The sequence below is a fragment of the Pan paniscus genome, chromosome 4 (genome assembly GCF_029289425.2).
Source record: "Pan paniscus chromosome 4, NHGRI_mPanPan1-v2.0_pri, whole genome shotgun sequence".
NCBI classification, from domain to species: domain Eukaryota; kingdom Metazoa; phylum Chordata; class Mammalia; order Primates; family Hominidae; genus Pan; species Pan paniscus.
In genome coordinates this window covers 150,314,322-150,340,992 of record NC_073253.2, presented here as the reverse complement: position 1 = coordinate 150,340,992, position 26,671 = coordinate 150,314,322, and positions in this window count along the sequence as shown.

Sequence of the window (26,671 nt, the reverse complement as noted above, 5' to 3'; positions counted from 1 at the left end):
GTTCACCGTGTGGCCTGCATTTCATTACCTCCCGATAATCCCAAAACGGAAGAAGTGGTACTGGGACAGCAGAGACCTGTGTCAATTCCTTGCCACGGCCCAGCCACGTGGCCTTGGCAGAGACTTCTCCCTTCAGTGTCTCTAGTGAGCGTTCGCTTACTAAACTCCTCTCCAGCTCTAAAATCTCATGAAGCTATAAGTCTTATGTCATGCCTTCCGGGCCACCATCCAGACTTATGCTGGCCAACCGTCACACAGGCCACAGTAGGGCTATTGAGCTCTTGAAGTGTGCCCAGGCCTATCCGAGATGTGCTTAAATGTGAAATGCACACTAAATTTTAAGACTTCGTATGAGAAAAAATATAAGATATCATTAATTTTTGTATTGATTATGTATAGATATGATCATATTTAATATACTGGTTTAAATTAAATGCTATCAAAAATACTTTCACCTTTCTTTTTTATTATGGCACTAAATGTTAAATTGCATACAGGCCTCCTGTTTTCAGCAGATAGCACTGATCTAAACAAAGTACCCAGTCGTCTTATATATTAACAGAAGGAAGAATATGAAAAATATCTCTATCTTAGGATCTTTTTATTTATTTATTTTGTCCTTTTTGTACAAGTCTCTATGGTAAATAAAAATGCCTAGGTCTCCCACTCCCAGGATGGTCATTTGTGCCTGTCAGCATCTTTGAACCTTGAAGATGGTCTCCCTGGAGCTAAAGTCAGCCTGGCCTGGAAAGCTCATGAAACCCCCAGAAAACATCCTAAAGAGGTGAGAGCTATGCTAGAAGGAGCTCTGACCCAGAAACATAAATATGTGGGGTCAGGTGCAATTTAAAAACTGTAAATGACTTATATGCTTATGAAAATGTTCTCTCATGCTGGTAATCAAAGAAATGGAAATTAAAACGAGATCTCCTTTTTAGCTTATCATGGCATAGACTTTTTAAGTTAGAGTTGGCCATGGAATATGGAAATCAGTGCATTTATTCCCTACCTGGGGGAGCTAAAATTCATACAGCCTTTCAGGGGGCAATTTAGAAATGTAGAAAAACAGCTTTACAACTATGCACGCCTTCTGAGCCAACAATTCCACCTCTAGGGATTTTGTCAAAGGCAATCACCATTGCTATGCTCAATAACTTACTGTAGGGATGTTCACTACCTCAAAAGTTATAACAAAAATAACACCAAACCAGGGAATTTTTTAAATTACAGCATATTGAGAAAATAGAATAATATGTTGCCATTAAAACTTGTGTAACAGAATGTGTAATGATAAATTAAATTAAATTCCTCCTCCCCTGCCCCCCATCATACTCCTCAATTCAGCCTAAATGATCATTTTAAAGTGAAGCAGATCAGGATCCTCCCTTGTTTAAAACCCGTCACTGCCTTCACTTGGTATGAGGATAAAGACGGCCCCCGCCCACCCCAGCCTTTATATGGCCCTAAGGCTCTAGGTCCTGCCTTTTCTCCAGCTTTGCCTCTTGCCAGCCTCCTCTCCCTTGCTCTGCTCCCACCTGGCACGGGGACCTTCTTTCAGCCCCACAGCCCTGGAAAGTTCTTGCTGGCTCTGGGATTTCACTCATAGCCCGCAAATTGGATGCTGCCTGCACCTCAGCCCCGACTTCCTGGCAAAAGCCTCCTCAGTCCAGAGGACTCAGTTTTAGTTTTAAGTGTCTCTTCTCCCAAAAAGCCCTTCCCTAACTCTTGAGTCTAAATCAGATCTCCTTGTCCCCTGCCTCCTATCATCTTTTTTCCTCCATGTTACTCTCACAGTCCCTGACTCTGCATTTACTACTGTGATTATTTGTTGAATGCCACTGTCCCCACCTGACTATGGGACTCAGCTCACACCTGGCATGTAGAAGATGCTCCATAAAGGCATGTCAAGTAAATGAATGCTATTCTAATAAGTCAAAGGCAAGGCATAAAATGACAGGTGTAACAGGATTCCAATATCCAAACAAATGTGAACGTGTACGTAGTTGTAATATTTCTGGGCACAGAATAAAAAGACCAGAAGAAAATCCAAGCTGTTAATAGCAACTATCTCTGTTGTCATGGTTTTACTTTTCTTCTTTTATCCAGATTTTCTATAGTGAGCATATCTAACTTTCAAAACCAAGATAAAATTTATTTTAAAAATATTAAGAAAAACTAGAGATCATGTCCTTTGCAGGAACATAGATGGAGCTGGAGGCCATTATTCTCAGCAAACTAATGCAGGAACAGAAAACCAAATACCACATGTTCTCACTTCCAAGTGAGAGCTAAATGATGAGCATGTATAAACACATAGAGGGGAACAACACACACTGGGGCCTGTCAGAGGGTGGAGGGTGGAAGGAGGTTGAGGATCAGGAAAAATCACTAATGGGTACTAGGTTAAATACCTAGGTGATGAAATAATCTGTACAACAAACCTTCATGACACAAGTTTACCTGTATAACAAACCTGCACGTGTTCCCCTGAACTTAAAAGTTAAAAAAAAAAAAAAAACTAGCCCTGGGTTCAAGTTCAGTTCTTAACAAAAATATGGTCTTGAGAAACCAAAGCTCTTCACAGGCTCATCGTTATAAATAAAGGGGAGGACACCTCCACTGACTATGTCATAGAATTAATGGAATAATGTACATATAAAGTTTTGTACACTTTTCAGTATTTACTCTGGGTGTTTAGGGGAGTAAGACCCAAACACTTTAAAGTGTAAGGCAATGGGCATTTTCCCAATGGTTGTGTAATTTGCAAACACCATGAGGAGCTGACAGTTGAGTAGCTGGAGCTTTTGTCTTTCGACAAGCATGTTGCAGTCGTTGCTATCTAGTGAGGTGAGAGTTGAAAGTCATTAGGAATGCAGAGAGTCTCCCATGGGGTGAGAAGTGGGAGGAATTTCACAGGAACAGAGACATCTCCTCTCCTTTCCCCAAGACCAAATGCTGGGAAACAGGTGGCCTCCAGAACCCCAGCGCAAGTTCCCAGCAGGAGTGAGAAAGCTACAAGTGGAAACACTAAGTTACAGGGAGATATGGCATTTTTCATGTGGAAGAACTCAACTTGGTGGACTCCTTCTGTACTCTCCTGGCAAAAATCCAGCAGTTTGGGGCATCCTCTTTAGGCTCTTTCTCTTCAACCGTGTGCTTGTTGAATGCAACTTCAGAGAAGAGCTGCTCCAGCTTTAACAGAAGACAGTAGCTCATTCAGCTTCTTCCATGAATATTAACAGGGCATTTATAACACGTTGGACACTATGCTAGGAGCAGAGGCTAAAATGGATGAATAAGGCCCTGTCCCTGCTTTCAAGCAACACATGATCTAGTCATTATGATCTTCTGGTATTAAGTCTCCCCAACGTCCTCCAGTACTACCCACTTCATCACTCCCTACTTTGTGTTTCCACTATGATTATTTTATTTTATTTTATTTTTCTTTGAGGCAGAGTCTCACTCTGTCACCCAGGCTGGAGTGCAGTAGCATGATCTTGGTTCACTGCAACCTCTGCCTCCTGGCTTCGAGCAATTCTCCTAAGTAGCTGGGATTATAGGCATGCACCACCATGCCCAGCTATTTTTTTCTATTTTTAGTAGAGATGGGGTTTCACTGTGCTGGCCAGGCTGGTCTTGAACTCCTGGCCTCAAGTGATTCGACTGCCTCAGCCTCCCAAAGTGCTGGGATTACAGGCATGTGCCACCACACCTAGCTGCTATGCTCATTTTAGCATTTAACCCACTGAACTATAATCCACTCCTCCAGGAGCCTATCTCTATTAAGCCTGTAATCTCCTTAAGGACACAGACTCTACTTTGAATCTGCATCTGTAGCACAAGTCTGTTATGTATGGTGCTCAATAAATGAGCAAATGAATGATTTAATTGCTTGAATAACTTCATAAGTAAATGCCTATAAAATAGTGGAGGTTACCTGGAAAGCAAATGCTCAGCAAGGTGTTATGCTTTGCAGACTGAATAGAGATGTGTGTGCTATCTTTGTGTGTGTTCTTTCTGTAGGAAAGAGACTAGAGGTGAAAGAAGACAGGTACAGGAAATAGGAATCTATTTCTTCAAAGCCCTCTCTGATACAAATGCTTCAGTTCTAACCCTTCTAGTCAGTGCCCCAAGAAGATCACAGCTCACAGAGCTGCAATAAAGACTGAGAGTTCCTCCTAAGAGAAGCGATTGCATTTATGGAAGGGCAATTGACCTATCAAAAACATAGATCATTCATATCCCAAGTTATCTTGCCACAGGTGCAAAACTGGGCAAAACGCCATCAACAGTAGCTTGAGGCAACCAAAACAGTGAGGGCAATATTGTGGGAAACAGGAAGAAATTGTAGATGGTTAACCCAGGAGAGACAAAATTCAGAAGAGGTGTAATAGCTGACTTCAAATACCAGAATGGCCATGGTACAGAAAAAAAGGTGATACTAGAGACAGAAATACCATTTGACTCAGCAATCCCATTATTGGGCATAATACCCAAAAATATATAAATCATCCTATTATAAAGACACATACATGCGTATATTCACCACAACACTGTTCACAATAGCAAAGACATGGAATCAACCTAAATGCCCATCAATGATAGACTGGATAAAGAAAATGTAGTACATATATACCATGAAATACATGCAGCCATAAAAAGGAATGAGATCATGTCCTTTGTAGGGACACGGATGGAGTTGGAAGCTATTATACTTAGCAAACTAACACAGGAACAAAAAACTAAACACCACATGTTCTCACTTACAAGTGGAAGCCAAATGATGAGAACACATAGACACACGAATGGAAACGACACACACTGGGGCCTGTTGGGAGGAGTTGAAGGAGGGAGAGCATCAGGAGGAATAGCTAATGGATGCTAGGTCTAATACCTAAGTGATGGGATGATCTGTGCAGCAAACCACCATGGTACACATTTACCTATTTAACAAACCTGCCCATCCTGCAAATGTACCCCTGAACTTAAAAGTTAAAGAAAAAAACAAGAAGTGAAAAGAAAAAAGGTGATACTTTTTCCCTAAGATTCTCAAGGTCAAAGTTAGGCTTCAAAGTGGGTGTTAGAGGCAGGCAAATTCTTGGCTCAATAGAAGAGGCACATGTCAGGAAATTACCATAAATGATGCAAGTCTATAACTCAAGGCAAAGGCAGTAACACAGACTAGAACTGCCTTTGAAATGCTGCTTTCAAAGTTTACAAAAAGGTACTGGGATATGCATGCTGAGGACACATAACTGAATGATTTAGCTCCCTGTCTACCGGGAGAGAGTGCTAAATCTAACATCCCATGAGAGTGCTTTCCTCAAATTGATGCACTGGAGATCTTCCAAATGGGTGTTGGCTTTTCGGTAACTTGCCTTGCACAAAACAGCTCTACTTACCTTGAATGTGCTTTGACCTATCAAGTCCATAAGGCCCAGCTAACATCTCCATATGTTATCCCTTCAGTCTTCAAAGCATACATCACTAGGGTCCCTCTACTTCAACCTCTTTGGATTTGTCATTTCAACGGTTCAACTATTTATGTTTTGCCCTCCAATTAGATTCTAGTCTCCATAAAGGAGGATGCCATATGCTTTTAATACACAAGGATTAGCACAGTACCTTGCATTTAACAGGCCTTCAGAAAATGGTCACAGATTTGGTGCTGCTGGATTCAAGCCAGAGAATGGAGGCAACCCATTCTGCCAAGGTCTTGGACAACATCTGTTTTTTTCACCGCAGCATTTGCCATCCATCACAGAGGAGACTAGAACAGAAAAAATTCAAGTAAAGTACAAGGTCACTTTCAGGAGCCCCAACAATTCCATTCTCCAAGGTTGGAATGTTCTTCCTCTCTTCAAACAGCAGAACAGATGGTCTCCTAAATCTTGGCTTTCATGGTTTAACTCTAATTACAATGTTAGTTAGCAATGAGTTTGGTGATTGAAAATCACTAGTAGATTCTTTCCAGGCAGTCAAGCTTTTCTTCTGCTCTCACTAAGAAAAGGGTGGCTTTGTCGTCAGCCTTGTTCTTGCTTCCAGTATTATAATTGCTTAGCTGTTTGGAAAATGAAAGGAGCCCAAGGCTACCAAACCTAGCTGGATGCAACAGCACTGCAGGAGACAGGAGGTAGCAACATCCAGATGGCTAAGTAGCCTCCAGTGATATTGCAATCAAATTGGGAGGCACAAATCAGGAAGAGCTCTTCAATTGTGTAAATGCCACATGCCAGGTGTTAAACTCAGAGGTGCACATGTGTTTGCCTAGATGTTTTGTGAATGTGGTTGAGAAGAAACCCTTAAAAGTAAGTCCTTGGAATTGCAAATGTTGGAAAAAACTTTTCAAGGTCATTGGATGCAAGTCTTTCCAAATGCACAAATGCTTCATTGAAAGAGCTCATCCGTGTTCTATTCAAACATTTTCTGTGAATAAAACCTACAACCTCAAGATGCAGTCCATTCAACGACAGTTATTAGGGTTTGTTTTCCTAATACACTCAGCACCTCACTTTAACTCTTAGTTACTGGTTCATGCTATACTCTCTGGAGCTACTCAGAAAAAAAGGGCCTCCTCATCCATGGAATAACCCTTTTTGAACAATCAAGGAAGCTGTCAGTTCACCTCTGAGTCTTTATTTCTTCAAGTACCCCCACATATTTAACTGCTCATTACTTGATTTAATCTAAAATTTCCACACTTCCCTCAGGGACTCTGTTTCCTGCCAGAGCCCTGCTGAGCCAGCCTAATCAGGTTCTAACCACATGATCCTACCCCATGGCCATGTTTAACTGGTCCAGGGGTAGACACCTGGCACAAGCACAGCTACCTATAGACATCCTGTACCATCAGTCTGACAAAAAAGATGAACTAGGCCAACCCGGGTGCTCTCCTAGCACTGGGAGCTGGTACACTTAGAGACTGTTGTCATTTATCTGTGGGCTGCTGAGCTGGAGGGTCCTGCAGAGTCAGGGCAGGAGTGACCCACTGGGCCAGGGGCCACATGAGTAAGCAAAGGAAGGAAGCATATTACAAAAGATAGGAGAGTGAGCAGATAGAGAAAAACAGAGGCCCCGTGAGAAAGAGAGACTGAGATGAGATGGGACCCATCCCTCCCTTTCTTGAGACATGAGTTGTAGCTCTTCCAAAATCCAAATGATCTATAGCCTTTCTACAAAGGACAAGGAAAGTCAAGAGAATCTCTACTCCTTACAATCCTAAGCTGCTGGGCCAGAAGATCTCCTTCTTCCAATGCCTAGAACAATGACACATTTCCATGCAACTCTACAAATAAAAACCAACTAGGTTTACCTATTATATGTGCCATATACATTATAAAGTCTGTCTAAATAAAAACTCTTAGAAGTGATAACATGTGAATACAACAATGCAAACATTATTGTATGCTCACCATCTACAATGTACTGCACTGGATACAAAGTTATGGTGGCAATCTTTAAGGAGTTTAGAGTCTAATGAAGAAGGTAAACAGTCACATAAAACACAGCAGACTATTAAATGCTAAAGTTAAAGATATGAAGGAGAGGGCAAGGAGGCATTTACTTTTTGCTTTGGTTCCTTTCTGTACTATCAGAATTTTCCAACAAAACATATGCATTACTTTTTAGGTCAAGAAATATTAACAGGATGAAGAAATTGTGGGTCATTTTCCATTTTCCTTATATTTTTTAAAGCTTTGGATTTTTTTAATAAATAAAGAAGTACTTAATAAAAAAATAAGATAAAATATACACACAAACATATCTGGAAATACAGGGGAGAGATGAGAAATTAAGATAAAATAAGGACATAAATCTGGAAATGATACAGACAGGAGACAAGGAAATACTGGGTAGAAGAGGGCAGTTCCCTGGCAAAGGTCCCACCCTCAAGCCTGGATACTCACAGCCCTAAGTGAGAATGGGCACTCCTGTTTTGGCACCCAAAAAGTTGCCTTTTGGCCTGCCACTCCCACCTATCCTGTACCCATATAAACCCTGAACCCCAGGCTCCAGAAGCAGGAGAGGAACAGATGAGCAGATGGGGGGCAGAATGGCGTGGCAGAGGAGAAAACAGAAAGTGAACGTTGGGAGGAGTTCAGCTGGGGACGGTCAGAGAATCAGCAGCTGGATAGCCAAATTCCAGAGGAAGATCATCTTTCTACTCCATCCCTTGTCCACCTCCCCATCCATCCCACTGAGAGCCACCTCCACCACCCAATAAAACCCCTCATTCATCATCAAGTCCATGTGTCACCTGATTCTTCCAAGACACTGGACAAGAGCTCGGGATACAGAAAGCTGTCATACTGGCCCTCTGCCTTTGCAAGAAAGGGTTCCTGCACCTGTCCATCTGCGTGCTCCCCCTCCCATAAGGGGTTTGAGCAGCGGCAGCAACCAAACAGACAAGCCACACCACTGTTGCATGTCCTGCGAGGGGGCTCAGAGAACTCTCCTGTTTCAGAAATACAAGGGAGAGATTTTCTCTGACTAAAAAGATGTAGGAAAATGTTGTAGAGGTGGGGCCATTTCCATAAGGTTGAGAAGGATGGAAAAACAAAATAGGTCACATGTGGGGAGAAAATCCTCCAGGGAGACACAAAAGAAACAGCTAAGGAAGAATGGCAGATTAGGTGACCTGTTCAGGGTGGGCAGCCCAGCATGATGAATGATGACAATAGGGCAGGGAATAGCCAAACAGTTATTTGGCTCAATTTGTTGAAGGTCTTAAAAGCTCAGGTTCTTAGGCAAAGGAGAGACATGGCCAGAGTTTTGTTTAAGATGGCAGCAAGGAGAATGGAATTGAAGAGAAAGAGCTTAGAGCCAGGGTCACTGGTTGGGAGAATCACTGCCAGGGTGTTTCAAAAGTCCCTTCCCAAAAAGATTTTGTTTATGCTGTTGGCATTGTGAAAGTAGAATTGCATATAAACATGTGTGGTATTACCTTGAAATATGTTTGAAGGCACCTGTGACTACATATCTCTTCTGTACATCTAATTTATTTTAAGCTAACTGTGGTATATAAAATGCTTGATGGCAAAATTGAACTCAAGTATTTCTGGTTTCTTCTGGGGTAAAGAAAGGCTTGTGTGAGAAGCTAGGAACAAAATAAGTCTGTAAAGTTGAAGGTAGAATTGAGGTCAAAATGCAAACAGCATCAAAAACTTCAGCTATAGCTTAAGTAGGCATGAGGTCATGGTGAGTGTGTGTTGAAACTTCCAGGAGGTTCTGCAGCTTAAACTTGCTCCATATGGTTGGGTTATGAATACTCCACTCTTCTCTGAACCAAGAGTTTTCAAAATATTGCTGCTTGGCTTTGATCAACTGAAAGTATATACTCTTCCAACATGACAAAGCCCACATAAAATTACAGAAAAATTCAGGAATCAAAGTTTAGCTGCATCCAGCCTAAAACCCATAACTTGTACCAACAAACCACAGTTTAATCCATGGCCAACTTTCTGTCTACCTGAATGATGGTTTGAGACGTTCAGTGATGTTAAAACAGGCTGGCAAGGATTCTTCACTTCCAGATCCAAAGATTGTTTACAGGTAGTTGAGCCATAGCCATTGAAAATGATCAACCTTATTTCAAAAATAACCTTGTTGTTTTATCACCCAATAAACTGTCCACTTGTGGGAATAAGTGTTTGAGAACTTTATTGTCCACACAAGAGATCATGAGACAGAAATAAGATAGAGGTGAGAAAATGGGGGTGTGCATAGGAAAGGGAAGGTATTTCAGGGATAGGAATTACAATATGTGATGACTAAGTATAGAGATTAAGAACCAGAGGGAACAAAGATGAAATATTCACTCAATCAACAGTTATGTACTGCGTACTCACTATATGATCAACATTGTGCTGGGTGTGAAGGTTACAGCTGTGATGTACATATTGCTCACTATCCGGTAGACATCACAGATAAGGAGAAAATTACCACAAAGTAGAGGAAACAGATGATGCTGTGGAAACAGCAATAACAAATTCTAACCTAGTCAAGAGGCATCGAAAAAGATTTCCAAGAGGAATCAATATTAAAGTTGAGACCTAACAGGCACCATATAAAAATTAGCCATGTGAATGGGAGATCACAAGGCAGGGGAGATGAGTCAAGGCGTGTGCCCTGAGTCAGACTTTGCAGATTCAAATCTTGGCGCTGGCGCTGCCGTTAGCCGGTTGTGTGACCTTGGGTAAGTTACTAATTCTCTTTGTGTCTCACTGTCATTATATATTAAGTAGTGATAATAATTCCTTCCTCACAGGGCTATGATAAAAGCCAAATTAAATAAGCAAAGAGTTCTTGGCACAGACACTGGCGTAAGGTACATGCCAAATAAATGGCAGCACTCTCTTTGTTATTAAGAAGGAACAGCATCTGCAAAGGCTACAAGGTAAGAAAGAACATGGCAGTTTCAAGGAAAGTAGTTCAGTGTTGCCAGAGTGTTGGGGAAACGGCAAATTATGAGCCTGGAGAGGAGGAGCAAAGGCAAAGTCAAGGAGGCTCTTTTAATATGATTTCTACGGTAATACAGTGCATAGTGATGTCACTAGGGAAGGCACGGACTTGGAGAGAAATCCAGAGCATTTTCGGGATGACTTCACAACCACCTTATGACCACTTTCCTGAGGTACATGCACTTCCAGGAGGGAAAAACAGTGTGGTTGTGATTCAGCTAAGAGCTACAAATGATGACAAGAAACCAGGGGCTCAGGAGTGGTAGGAAACAAGAAGGAAGCTGAGTCCTTGGACAAAAGCTCTTGGAGCAGGAATGGGCCCCTTAGAATGGCACAGTAGAGGGGAAGGGCACCTCTGCCCTTTATCTGGACTCGACTGCTGACCCTGCCAGTTACTTACATGTGACCAAACCACTCTCTTTCTCTGTATCTTAATAAACAGGGAGGCAGCCTAGATCCGTCATTCTTAACCCAGAAACCACAGATACTATGAATCCATGAAGATGCTAATAGAGGTTCAATCTATTCTCAATTACTTTTTTTAAACCCCAAGGCCATACTAGTTCTTTCAAGCTGATCCAAAGCTCCTGTAGGCATTGCACATCTTTAATTAATTTATAACTGAGTGAATAAATTAATTATACCATTAAATTCAGTTACTACTCTTAGAAATTGAAAAATAAAGAAGAAAAAGGGTGCTAGTAGTAAAAGGTTTGACACCACCAGACTGAATGGTTTGATAAGGCCATTCCGGCTCTCATATTCTGGAAGCCTACCTTCACCTGTCAGCTATTTCATTGTCTATAAAGGTTTACATTCTTGGGGTTAAAAACATGGGACTCAGAGTCACAAAAGCCTGGGTTCAAATCCCAGCTCTGCACTTGCTAGCTGGATGACCGTGGCAAATTACTTAACCTCTATAAATCTCAATTTCTTAATACGCAGAATAGAGATTAAAATAGCATTTTTTGACAGAGTTGTTGCAAGGAATGAGATAATGCAAACTTTAGTCATTGGCATACTCCTTCCCAATCTTTGCCAAATCTGCATAAAACCTGAAATATTAGTTAGATAATATTTTTTATTTAAATCAATTCATGTTTTCAGTTAAATTTATGTGCTTTAATCGGAAGCTTTATACTGCTACCATAAATGGAAAACAAGTACTACCGTAAATTGGTAGTAACCATAAGAATAATACTAATAAAAACTGTACTGAAAATTTTATCTCAATAAATAACAATTAAAGTGTTGTTAAATTCTAGCTAAATGCTGTTTCCTGCTGCAGGCTCTGTGCCTGAGGCTGCCCTCTCTTTGTTAAAATGGAGATTCACATGTATAAAACGAAGTTAAAAACACCGAGGCTTCAAACTGCAGCTTTGTCCTTGAAGTAATCAGGAAACTCCAAAGAGAATTAAAAAGGAAAATCTCTATGCGATTCAGTTTTATTCAATGCCTCAACTGGGTATCACCTAAAATAATCTCTCATAACATATATGCCACATTTTGGATACACTGAGGTAATACATTCGAAGCACGTGGCACTGGGCTTATTCTGAAGTAACTGAAGAAATGTTCATTTCTATTACTTTTGGTAAGAAAATAAAAAAACAAAAAACAGAACCATTTGGCCCTGCCACTACCTCCTACCGCCCACCCCCACAAAATTGGGACTGACAGGGTGGCCATATTATTGCAGAAGGCTCCTTCCTGATCCTTGCTCCTTCCTGTCTTTTAAGGCCACTTAGTCAATTTCTTCCCCATAATACATCTTTAAGTCATCCCTTTCTGTCTATCTCCACACCAACCACACAGCATCTGGCCTTGGCTCTTACACCAACCTGCCCTGCCATCTTTTCCTTTAAGATTCATCTGAAAATGATACAGACAGGAGACAGGGAAACCACTGGGTAGAAGAGAGTGGTTCCCCAGCAAAGGCCCCACCCTCAAACCTGAAGACCCACAGCCCTAAATGAAGACAGGCATTCCTGTTTTTATGCCCAAAAATTTGCCTTTTGGCCCACCATGCCTCCTATCCTGTATCCATATAAACCCTGAACCCTAGGCTCCAGAGGCAGATAAGCAGGTGAGGAGATGAGGAGACAGCAGACGGACAGCAGAACGACACAGCAGAGAAAGACAGAAGAGGAGGAATGTCTGAACACAGAGAGGAGTTTGGCTGGGGGTGGTCAGAAAGAGGTTCAGGCACTGGATGGCCAGGCTCCAGGGGAAGATCATATTCCCACTCCATCTCCTCGTCCAGTTCCCCATCCATCCTGCTGAGAGCCACCTCCTAAACTCCCACATTCATCCTTCCAGGCTGTGTGTGACCCAATTTTTCCAGGACACTGGACAAGAGCTCAGGATACAGGAAGCTGTCACACTAGCCCTCTGCCCTTGCAGAAAGGCAGAGGGTCCACTGAGATGGTTAACACTCAAGCTGTCTACAAATGGCAGGGCTGAAAGGGCACACTGTAATACACGCCCACTTGGGCTCCTGCACTTGTCTGTCTGTGTGCTCCTCCTCCCGTAAGGGGTTTCAGCAGTGGTGGTGACTGAACAGGTGAGCCACACCTCTGTCACATGTCCTGTGAGGGGTATCAGTGAACTCTCCCATTTAAAAACACTATTCTCAGAGGCCTTGCTAATCGCCAACCTCTGTGCCACACAGAGACAGCAGCCTGCTATACTGGGCTCCCTGGATCCCCTTCACAAAATTCTGTTGTAATATTAATAATTACCTTGCTACATTGCAGTAATGTGTTTGTGTCTGTCTTCCCCACTCAGCTATAAATTTCTAGAGGCCAAGGACTGTGTTTAGTTCATCTTTGTATCCCTTAGTTCATAATAAATGCTCAATTCAGTTTTCATAAATGGATGAAAAAGAGGATGGATGGAAGAAAGGAAGGATGGATAAAAAAGAAGGAAGGAAGGAAGGAAGCAAGGAAGGAGTGACAGTGATGGACCACATTGCTCCTGACTTTCTGATTTCTAAGAAGGAAGAAAAACAAGGTAATTCCAGCAGAGTTGGCTTAATTCCCTCTTGTCCAATTTTTGTACAACCTCTTCACACACCATCTGTGGCATTTTCCTCATCTTACAAATACCGAAGGACACTAGCCTTCACAGAAATTATCTTGGCTCCTTGCCAGAAAACAAACAAGCCTGAGAATAAAGAAAAATAAATAAATAACAACAGTGATGTTTAGCACCTTGAGGTCTGGGAAATGAATTCCGAATGGGAGCTGAACTCAAAACCAAATGTTTGGCTTTCGGGGACAACCTACTACTTGGCTGAAAGCCTCAGCCCCCTCCTGAGACCACTTAGCAAATGTCGGCCCAGAGCTCTTCCTGCGAGCTGCTGTCTATGCCACCCCTTTCTCAGGCCTGGAAGAAATTACTGCCAAGAAAAAACAATCAAATTTTCCACCTACTACTTCAAGGTTGCTTGTGGTTGATCTTTTCCTACCTTGGGAACTTTCCAAATGTTTCTTTAGGAATTAGGTTGTGTTTGAAAAAGGTTTACTCAAAGCAGATTAACACCTGTGTATGTGTGTGTGTGTATCACACACACACACATTCACTCACATGCGCACACACGGTCTCACATACAAAAGCTCAGATTTTTAACCTGGCACATCCTTGCCATTCTGATTCCACAGGAATTGATGTCTGACAACATGTGGGTGCTTATGTGCCCTGAGCCTGGGGACAAGGTGAGCTTCCAGAGAGTGGATGAAATTGAGAAGTGGGAGTAGCTGTGGGGGCACTGAGGGATGCTAGGAAAGGTCGCTGGGGAAAATGCAGAAAGCAAAAGAGAACACTTCCCATGCACCTGACTCAGCTAGCCTAATTTCCTGGGAAATTTTTAATAGTGCTGCTACTTGACAAGATCATGGGATTATTTATCTGCTCCCTTTTCCTCTTTAAAAACTTCTCAACCCACCCACTGAAAAGACAGAGCCAAGGCCTTAAGTTCCCCTTTCCAGAGCTACAATATTTGGGCTTTGCCCTTTTCCTTCCACTGATATCCTCAGTAGCAAGGTATCTGTACCAACACAGGCAGGCCTACCTTCCTGATTACCATGGTAAGCTCTTGTTACCGTCTGAGAAAGCATCAACCCCAAACCAGAAGCGACCAGGAAAATAGCCGGTTACGGCACTTAGAGGAGGAGCAGTGTTATCAACCAGAGGTACATAGGTTCCGGAGCCGTACTGACCCAAGCTCGACTGCACAAACGCCTTCTCCTCTCTGAGCCTGAGTTCTTCATCTGTAAAACAGGGATATGGTTTGTCTTAAAGGATGAATTTTGAAGATTAAATTCAATGATAATGACAGGTACTATTATCAAGTAAGTGCTTAACAAATGTTTGTTGAATAATTTTTAAAAAACAAATGCCCTGGTAGCGTGATGCCTCCAGCTTTGTTCTTTCGGCTTAGGATTGACTTGGCGATGAGAGCTCTTTTTTGGTTCCATATGAATTTTAAAGTAGTGTTTTCCAATTCTGTGAAGAAAGTCATTGGTAGCTTGATGGGGATGGCATTGAATCTGCAAATTACCTTGGGCAGTATGGCCATTTTCACGATATTGATTCTTCCTACCCATGAGCATGGAATGTTCTTCCATTTGTTTGTATCCTCTTTTATTTCCTTGAGCAGTGGTTTGTAGTTCTCCTTGAAGAGGTCCTTCACGTCCCTTGTAAGTTGGATTCCTAGGTATTTTATTCTCTTTGAAGAATAGTGAATGGAAGTTCACTCATGATTTGGCTCTCTGTTTGTCTGTTGTTGGTGTATAAGAATGCTTGTGATTTTTGTACATTGATTTTGTATCCTGAGACTTTGCTGAAGTTGCTTATCAGCTTAAGGAGATTTTGGGCTGAGATGATGGGGTTTTCTAGATATACAGTCATGTCATCTGCAAACAGGGACAATTTGACTTCCTCTTCTCCTAATTGAATACCCTTTATTTCCTTCTCCTGCCTGACTGCCCTGGCCAGAACTTCCAACACTATGTTGAATAGGAGTGGTGAGAGAGGGCATCCCTGTCTTGTGGCAGTTTTCAAAGGGAATGCTTCCAGTTTTTGCCTATTCAGTATGATATTGGCTGTGGGTTTGTCATAGATAGCTCTTATTATTTTGAGATACGTCCCATCAATACCTAATTTATTGAGAGTTTTTAGCATGAAGGGTTGTTGAATTTTGTCAAAGGCCTTTTCTGCATCTATTGAGATAATCATGTGGTTTTTGTCTTTGGTTCTGCTTCTATGCTGGATTACATTTATTGATTTGCGTATATTGAAACAGCCTTGCATACCAGGGATGAAGCCCACTTGATCATGGTGGATAAGCTTTTTGATGTGCTGCTGAATTCAGTTTGCCAGTATTTTATTGAGGATTTTTGCATCAATGTTCATCAAGGATATTGGTCTAAAATTCTCTTTTTTGGTTGTGTCTCTGCCCGGCTTTGGTATCAGGATGATGCTGGCCTCATAAAATGAGTTAGCTACAGTAACCAAAACAGCATGGTACTGGTACCAAAACAGAGATATAGATCAATGGAACAGAACAGAGCCCTCAGAAATAATGCCACATATCTACAACTATCTGATCTTTGACAAACCTGACAAAAACAAGCAATGGGGAAAGGATTCCCTATTTAATAAATGGTGCTGGGAAAACTGGCTAGCCATATATAGAAAGCTGAAACTGGATCCCTTCCTTACACCTTATACAAAAATCAGTTCAAGATGGATTAAAGACTTAAACGTTAGACCTAAAACCATAAAAACCCTAGAAGAAAACCTAGGCATTACCATTCAGGACATAGGCATGGGCAAGGACTTCATGTCTAAAACACCAAAAGCAATGGCAACAAAAGCCAAAATTGACAAATGGGATCTAATTAAACTAAAGAGCTTCTGCACAGCAAAAGAAATTATCATCAGAGTGAACAGGCAACCTACAAAATGGGAGAAAATTTTCGCAACCTACTCATCTGACAAAGGGCTAATATCCAGAATCTACAATGAACTCAAACAAATTTACAAGAAAAAAACAAACAACCCCATCAAAAAGTGGGCGAAGGACATGAACAGACACTTTTCAAAAGAAGACATTTATGCAGCCAAAAAACACATGAAAAAATGCTCACCATCACTGGCCATCAGAGAAATGCAAATCAAAACCACAATGAGATACCATCTCACACCAGTTAGAATGGCAATCATTAAAAAGTCAGGAAACAACAGGTGCTGGAGAGGATGTGGAGAAATAGGAACACTTTTACACTGTTGGTGGGACTGTAAACTAGTTCAACCATTGTGGAAGTCAGTGTGGCGATTCCTCAGGGATCTAGAACTAGAAATACCATTTGACCCAGCCATCCCATTACTGGATATATACCCAAAGGACTATAAATCATGCTGTTATAAAGACACATGCACACGTATGTTTACTGCGGCATTATTCACAATAGCAAAGACTTGGAACCAACCCAAATGTCCAACAATGATAGACTGGATTAAGAAAATGTGGCACATATACACCATGGAATACTATGCAGCCATAAAAATGATGAGTTCATGTCCTTTGTAGGGACATGGATGAAATTGGAAATCATCATTCTCTGTAAACTATCGCAAGAACAAAAAACCAAACACCGCATATTCTCACTTATAGGTAGGAATTGAACAATGAGAACACATGGACACACGAAGGGGAACATCACACTCTGGGGACTGTTGTGGGGTGGGGGGAAGGGGAGGGATAGCATTGGGAGATATACCTAATGCTAGATGACAAGTTCGTGGGTGTAGCGCACCAGCATGGCACACGTATACATATGTAACTAACCTGCACATTGTGCACATGTACCCTAAAACTTAAAGTATAATAATAATAAACAAAATTTAAAAAATAAAATAAAATAAAAGTTAAATCATAAAAAAAAAAGAATGCCCTGTTCTGACCTCAGTTAAGGAAATACAGGCAGATCTGGGACTCCCTCCAAGAGGTGCTTGCTCAGTCCCTGACTTCCATAAGAAACTCCTTCTTACCCCTGCCCCTCAAGCCCTAGGACACAGACCCTGGGCCTATGTTCAGAGGCATAGAAGGGCAGGCAGGGCCAGGCGCAGTGGCTCACGCCTGTAATCCCAGCACTTTGGGAGGCTGAGGTGGGCAGATCGCAAGGTCAAGAGTTCGAGACCAGCCTGGCCAATATGGTGAAGCCCCGTCTCTACCAAAAATACAAAAATTAGCTGCGCATGGTGGCGGGCACCTGTAATCCCAGCTACTCAGAAGGCTGAGGCAGGAGAATCGCTTGAACCTGGGAGGCGGGGGCTGCAGTGAGCAAAGATCATGCCACTGCATTCCAGTCTAGGCAACAGAGAGAAAAAAAAAAAAGGACAGGCGGTAGAAACAGTCAGCCCTATGTGCAGGCAATAAAGGGGTGCATGGGCATGGCCTTTGGAGAATTTAAAAACAATAAGAGTCAGTCTGATTTTATTATCAGCCTGCACCAGCAATTCCAAATAATGTCAGTGATAAACTACTCTTTTATACTCCCACCACCCATGCTTGCTATGCCACTGTCTGTTGTATCAAAAGATTATGTCCCCTGTCCTGACTGAGTCCCTGCCTGGCCTCAGAGTCTACCTGGGGGTTCCAGAAGCCAAGCCCCTGGACTCTGCCAGCAACCAGATGTACACTTAGATCATTGTCTGTGCCTACATATCCTGAGAATTCCTTAAACTTGTTGGCCCAAACTCTCTTGAGATGAACACAGTGTGAGGAAAAGAGGAAAAATTACTTTAAGTCATAAATATCTAAACAGGCCCAGACCAGAATAATGGGTCCAATTTATCAGACAGAACCTTTCCTTTCCTCTTTCACTGTCCCTTGTTTGGTGTTGCTCAATAGTCCTATTTCCTTGAAAATTGAAACTTCACCTTTAGGAGGCCTATGGCCTCTATTTGGTTTTTATATGTAATAGAAATTTTAAAAATTCAGAGCCAGGGAGCTCAGCACCCCCTCAGATGCTCCCTTGTCTCAATTTCTCTTACTCCTGGAAGCTCATTTTGTCCCCGGGATGAGTTAAATCCTTATAAATGAGGAAACTGATGCTCAGAGAGGGAAAGGGACCAGCCCAAAGTCATACAGCAAGTGAGTGGAAAAAGGGGAAATACACCTATCCGAGGCATTCTGAGGAGCGAAGCAGTGCACATAAAATGCTGAGCCATGTGCTGGCACATAGTAAGCAATTGATGAGCATTAACTGCTACTTTTGTGTAGTTGTGTGCTATTACTGTTAAACAAGACTAGACCCACATCTCCAGGCTTTAGGGCAGCCTCTTCCCAGTACCTTGCTTGGTGTCAAGCACAGTGTAGGAGCTCATTAAACATCTGTTGAATAAATAAATTAGCTCTATTCCTGCTCAGTGACCATCCAACCTCTGTGTAAACATCCCCAGTCTGAGACACTGCCTCCTTCCTTTAAAGATACCCCATCCCATCTCTGGGCCCATCCATTAAACAGATCTACTTCATAATGAGTCAATTTTTTAAAATCTCTCTTCATCTCTTGTGCCCATTGGTTAGTTCTAGATTTAATCTCCCTAGCATTGAGCCTTCTACAAAAAGATTTTGATGTTAAATCAGAACATGTTGGTCCCTGGATAGAAACCATCCAATTAACCTCACTGGGTGGTAAAATATATATATATATTTCATCAGTCATTCATCTCAAGAAAGAAAAGGTCGGTTTTATCTTAATAACAAAGAGGACACTTTAATCATGGCAAATCTGCTGAATAAATCAAAACAACAAGTTTGCAAGAGGCAACTGCCCTCTATTAGGTAAATTAAGACAAGCATCTCAACAGGCACCCATTACCCTGACAGGAGCAGAGAGGAAGTCTTGTCTCTGTCAATCTTCCCTCTGGAAAGACAGTATTGATTAAATGCTGACACATATTTGTGTCTGAAGAGCAGGAAAGAACAACAAACCAAAGGGATGCGTCAGGCATCACCTTTCCACTCAACAGCACACGTAACAATTACCACCTCACAGTTTTATACAGTTCTTTTTGCACTCTTTTAAAAAATGCTCATCAATAATCCCAGCACTTTGGGAGGCTGAGGCAGGCGGACTACCCGAGGTCAGGAATTCAAGACCAGCCTGGACAACATGGCGAAACCCCACCTCTACTTAAAAAAATACAAAAATTAGCCGGGCGTGGTAGCACACGCCTGTAATCCCAGCTACTTGGGAGGCTGAGGCATGAGAATTGCTTGAACCCAGGAGGCAGAGGTTGCAGTGAGCTGAGACCACATCATTGCACTTCAGCCTGGGCGACAGAGCAAGACCCTGTCTCAAAAAATAAAAACAAAAAATGCTCATCAGTTTATTTCACCTTCATGGAAATCTTATGATGTAAGTAAAGAAAGTGCTCGATTTTACAGATGAGAAGTAAGACAGAGAGTGGCCAGTCACGGGACAAGCCAACCATTTATTCCTTCATGTGGCAAATTATGATTGCATCCTGACTCCATGCTAGGCATTGGGCTAGGCTCCGCAGATGTGATGGTGAGCAAAACAGACACATTCTCTGCTTCCACATCCCTTAAAATAGAGAGGGGGAAAACAGATGGTTAAACAAACATATTGGATAAGTGATAGGATAGAGAAAGCAGGGTAGGAGGAGCATCAAACCTAGCCCAGGATGGGTCATGAAGGGTGAATAGGATGCCGCCAAGCAGAGACTTTGACCCTAAGGCGGCAGAAGAAGTCAGCCCTATGTACAGGCAATAAAGGGGTGCATGGGCATGGCCTTTGGAGAATTTAAAAACAATAAGAGTCAGTCTGATTGTATTATCAGCATGCACCAGAAATTCCAAATAATGTCAGTGATAAAATACTAAGAGGGCCAGCTTAAATGGGAGAACTTGGATGTAAGGCAGTAGACAGTGCTGAGAACCATCATACCAGCAAATCATGCATGCACACACACACATTCCTGTGCACACACACACACACAAGCACACAATCACAGCAAGGTATAGGAGGCCTCCAAACAAGGGGACGAGAAACAGAATGGTAAATGCAAATGCTTTCAGATGTTGAAGGCTCCTGGGGCTTCAGAACTTCCTGGAATTCCATGGTGTAAGAGTTGAGATGTAATGAGATGTGACCACTACATGGTAAGGTAACAGGCAAATCCAGAAGCCAGGCTCCTCGTTATGACCATCTGGTTTGCCAGAGAGAATACATATTCAACATAAGTCACAAGATCTCCCTGGCAGTCCCTCTGCCAGTACAATAGCCAGGGCAAGCCAGAGTTAAAGGGGCTTCACAGAGTTGAAGGGGCATCTCACCAGACTGACATGAAGAGAAAAAGAGCATTTATCTCCAAACTTCCTCTTTCAACGTAAGCCTCTGAGCTGAAAGCGATATACCTAGGCCAGGAAGAAGAGAATGACAGACATTAGGGAAAGAGAAGGTACTTCACAATTCTAACACTGTTGCTGTGAATTGATTTTTCAAAGCATACAAATGGGTAATGCCTCTAATTTAAGGCATGAGGAATTGGCCCATGTGATTATGGAGGCTGAGAAGTCCCACGATCTGTTGTCTGCAAGCTGGAGACCCAGGCAAGCCAGTGGTGTAGTCCCAGTCTGAGTCTGAAGGCCTGAGAACCAGGGGGACCCATGGTGTAAATCTCAGTCCAAGGGCAGAATAAGACCAAGATCCCACTTCATGCAGCAGGCAGGAAGGGGCCAAATCCCTCCTTCCTCTGCTTTTTCTTCTGCTCAGGCCCTCAGCTGATTGGAGGGTGCCCATCCACATGGGGAAAGGCAATCTATTTCATGGAGTTCACCAATTCAAATGCCACTCTCATCTGGAAGTAGATATATCCTTGCAGACACATCTAGAAGTAAGGTTTAAACTGGACACTCTGTGGTCCAATCAAGTTGACGTATTAAAATTAACCATCACAGCCCGGGGCGTGGTGGCCCACACCTATAATCCCAGCACTTTGGGAGGCCGAGACAGGTGGATCACTTGAGGTCAGGAGTTCAAGACCAGCCTGGCCAACATGGCAAAATCCCATCTCTACAAAAAGTAGCCGCACATGGTGGCGCACGCCTGCAATCCCAACTACTCAGGAGGCTAAGGCAGGAGAATCGCTTGAAGCCGGGAGGTGGAGGGTGCAGTGAGCCAAGATCATGCCACCACACTCCAGCCTGGATGACAGAACAAGATTCTGTCTCGAAAATAAGATTAAATTAAATTAAATTAACCATCACAGTGAGATTAATGGTTCTTTTTGTGAACTATGGCTTTTGAAATAGGTTTCGTGTGGATATTTTATTCCCACTTTCATTCCTTTACAGCAGAGGGGATCCATAGTACAAATGAACCCAGCTTTTTGTCCTGTTTGGCTCCTCACACCTCTGACTCCCTCTCAGTCGTCTTCTTTCTATTCTCAACTTTGACTTCTCTTCTGTAATCACTTTCTCCCAGCTCTGAGCCCTAAACTCGTTTGTTTTCCAGATCCATAAAATGCTTTGCCTTTCTTTCCTCAGTCAACAAAATTTATTAAAGTTATTTTGTTATAAGTTGGCTACTCCAGCGTCCCTTCTCCAGCTGACATAAATTCCTAACACAACTCCTCTGTGCTTCATTACCGCGAGCAGGGAGTAGCTTTTATGACATTGCTATAGGTGCACAAACGTAGCCGGGTAGCTCCGAAATAGAAAGATATTAAAAGCTCTAGCCACAATGCTCTGAGCCAGACTCCCACTCAATCAGGAAAATAAAGTTTCTCTTGCGCCCCATGGGAACTCTAAGATTACAGTTGATACGGTTCTACTCTTTACATTGTTGAAAATATTTATTGTCAGAGTGTGGTCTGGGGCCTCTGGTGGCCCATAATAAGCCTTTATTGATTCATTTAACAAGTATGGAGCAACTGCTACTTAGAAGCTCCACCTTCAGTTCCTTGGTATGAAAACTATTTTCATTCCACATATCACCGTCTAAAATCTTTCTACCTTTGTTCGTTCTGTCTCTCCCAACAAAATATATGGTCCATGAAAACACGGACCCAGTTTTGTCCAACACTGTATCCCAGTGCTAAATGCAATGTCTGATGCACAGCAGATACTAGGCGAATATTCACGGGATGACTGGATAGTGATGAGGCAAATTCACTGTAAGGACTTCTCATTCCACTCTAGGATTTTAGAAATGGAACAGCTTTTTTATGTCCTTGTGTTCGTAATACAATTAGGACTGGCTTTTCTCTCACACAAAAATCTTTTTTTTCTCTCCCATACCAGGCATTTTATCATTTGGATCTCAAACAAGTACCTCTCTTCCCAGCCTCTATGAGGGGAATTTGGTCGAACACACATTGGAGGTCAAGGTCCAAGAAGTCGTTGGTGAGGTAGCAGAATTTAACACGCTGGGAAAGTTTTAATACCTCTTTCTGAAGATGCCTGGGACACATAATTGAATTAAAATATATTTAATACTTGCTCTACGCCAAGGATCTGGGAAGCCTAGTAAGAAATAAACACCTTCAAACAGAATAGCACCACTTACTGGTTTATTGTGTTGGGTGTGCATAAGGATTTTGTCTGAGGAGGAAAACGGAGTTTCTCAGATTTTAAGAAAAAAAAAAAAAAAAACAGGAAAACCACTCTCCTAGATAATATTTAAGTTCCTTTCATCTCTGACCTTTTTCAATCTCTCCTTTCTGTGTAGGACTTCACACTTCCTTTTCCCTAAACCCCTCACATTTGTAAAATAAATAGATTTATAATGGAGCTCTGAGTCTTACATAAATCTATAAGCTGTCCAGTTATCCTTCCATTTGGAAAATGGCAATATAACAATATATTATACAGATTTCTGGGCTTTCAAATCTTTTTCAATCTTTATAACAGTCTTTTAAATTCTGTATGAGAGACTAAATTTCCTCTAAATTAGCATTTGAGAAAACTGGGATGGTGATGTTTGTCCAATATCATATAGCATGCTGCGTCCCGAATTGGTGGGTTTGGGGTCTCACTGGCTTCAGAAGTGAAGCTGCAGACCTTCGCAGTGAGTGTTACAGCTCTTAAGGCAGCACGTCTGGAGTTGTTCATTCCTCCAGGTGGGTTCGTGGCCTCACCGACCTACAGGAGTGAAACTGCAAATCTTCGAGTTAAGTGTTACAGCTCATAAACGCAGTGCCAACCCAAAGAGTGGGCACCAAGACTTACAAGAAAGAGTGAAAGAACAAAGCTTCCACGGAACAGAAAGGGACCAAGGCGGGTTGCCACGGCGGGCTCTGGCAGCCTGCTTTTATTCCCTTATCTGGCCCCACCCACATCCTGCTGATTGGTCCATTTTACAGAGAGCTGATTGGTCTGTTTTACAGAAAGCTGATTGGTCCGTTTTGACAGGGTGCTGATTGGTGCATTTACAATCCCTGAGCTAGACACAAAAGTTCTCCAAGTCCCCACTAGATTAGCTAGACACAGAGCATTGATTGGTGCATTTATAAACGTTGAGCTAGACACAGAGTGCTGATTGGTATATTTACAATCCCTTAGCTAGACATAAAAGTTCTCCAAGTCCCCACCAGATTAGCCAGATACAGAGTGCTGATTAGTGCATTCACAAACCTTGAGCTAGACACAGAGTGCTGACTGATGCATTTACAAACCTTGAGTTAGACACAGAGTGCTGATTGGTGTATCTACAATCCCTTTGCTAGACATAAAGGTTCTCCAAATCCCCACTAGACTCAGGAGCCCAGCTGGCTTCACCTACTGGATCCTGCGCCAAGGCCGCAGGCAGAGCTGCCCACCAGTCCCGCACCGTGTGCCCGCACTCCTCAGCTCTTGGGCAGGACCCGACGCTGGGGAGCAGGGAGCAGCACTGGTCGGGGAGGCTCCAGCTGCACAGGAGCCCAGAGTGGAGGAGGGGAGGCTTGGGCATGGTGGGCTGCAGGTCCCAAGCCCTGCCCACAGGGAGGCAGCTGAGGCCCGGGGAGAATTAGAGAATTAGAGCACACTCTCCGCAGCTGCTGGCCCAGGTGCTAAGCCCCTCACTGCCCAGAGCCGGGGGCGCGGCGGCCACCGATCGGAGTGCAGGGCCCGCCCAGCCCACGCTCAGCCGGACATGCGAGCCATGCGGGCAGCCCTGGTTCCGCCCGCATCTCTCCCTCCACACCTCCCCGCAAGCAGAGGGAGCCGGCTCCAGCCTCAGCCAGCCCAGAGAGGGGCTCCCACAGTGGCAGGCTGAAGGGCTCCTCAAGCACCTCCAGAGTGGGTGGGCGCGGAGGCCGAGGAGGTGCCGAGAGCGAGTGAGGGCTGCAAGGGGTGCCAGCAGGCCATCACCTCTCAATGCTATGGCTAAACCAAGACCAGACCCAATTCCTAATCTTGCGTTCTTTGCACTGGTTGAGGATGGCAAAATAAATGATATTCAGGCCAGTACTCTTTATCTCCAACCCATGGCAGGCATTACTAATCAATCACTGCCCTCCTTCACACTGTGCCTAGAGGCAACTTTTTAGAAGCCCTTTCAACACAGTGTTCCAGGTAGCCACTACCAATCAATTTCAGGTTGAAATCTGAGACTTGAAACCTATTTGCCTTCCCTGCACTAGCCAAGTTCTCTCTGTAAATTAGGAGGCCTGTGGTGCCAAGCAATACAGAAGTTAAAACTGCTACTTGCAGAAGGAGGATGAGTATGAGAGGAATACAAGGAAGGTGAGTTAGTAGGACAGAGACAGGATGAATGTTGAGTTTTTACATTCTATAGTTTCCAGAACGTCTTAAGACCTGGGTTTAATTTTGCTGTAGATGCTGTAGGAAGTAAGGATGAATCATTGTCACCACCATGAAAGATTTAACTGTTATGTGCAAATGATTGTTAATTACATTCTCTGCCTCCATTAAAGAGGTAAATGACTATTTCAACTTCTCCCTGGGTGGCCAGTGTGTACATATTCCATCCCTAATTCTTCCATGAAAACATTTAAATGGTGCTTTTAACAACCAACCCAGCTTTAAACGCAGCAGCTTTAGAGGTGATGTGCTAACTCTGAAATAGCGTCTTACATAAACTCAAATGATCCTCAGTTATGGGAAAACAAATGTATGCACATCTCTTAGAATCCTTCTTTTTTTGCTGATTCATTCTCATTCTTAATTTAGCAAAAATGCTAAATAATAATAAAATGGATGCCTTACCTGAAAAGGTGAGTCGGCAACACCAACAGATTATTTCTTAGGCTGCATCTTTCATATTTTCTCCCAATAAATAAAAAGAGATGCCTCTCAAATTAGCACTTAGCAGAACTAAAAACCTATTTATTATCTGCTGGATAACTGGAACAAAAATAGAAATGTGAGTTGCCCAAAGATTGATGACTTTCCCAGGATTCCAACCTAAACAAAGGTTGTTGAGATCATCTGTGTCTGAGAACGCCCCCCTTTTGAGTTCGGCAAAGAGATTCCAAAAGAACCTTCTGTAAACTAGAGATAAACATTTTCCCCAGCACTGTCTAATGGCTCTGCCTAAACTGAGCAGATGGGGCACCGGGGTGGGTCTAGCCCTTGAGATCACTGAGCATTTTCCTATTTAATTGTACTTTGAAAGCAGATTGTTCTGCTCAGGCACCTGTGACCAGTAGCATTTGGGAATTTGCCCATCTTGTTTGATGGAGGTCATCCAACTTGGAGGTCACTCACTTCATCTTTCATCATGACCTCCTTCCTCCAAATGATCCTTGAAGGTAGACACCTGGTACATCCTGGACATCGGCAGGCCTTGCATTTTGACCCTGTTGGCCAGTCCTCAATCTCAAGTCTTTCTAAATTAGCCATTTATTAAGCACTATTATATGCTGAGCACTGTCCTAGAAGCTTTATGGATATCATCACACAAGAACTCTAAGTAAGAGATAAGTGCTAAAGTCATTTCCACTTTATAAATGAGGAAACTGAGGCTGAGAAAGATTAAATGATTGCTCCCAGGTCACACAGCTAGTAAGTGGGAGAGCCCCAATTAAAAGCCAGGATCCAGAGTCTTTGCACTAAGTTCAATGTAAACTTGCCACAGAGCCAACGACATTTCATTCAGACACTCAAGGAAATAATAGACATAGTAGATTCTTTTGTGATCCTTCAACCATCCATGTTGTTGTGTTGGACC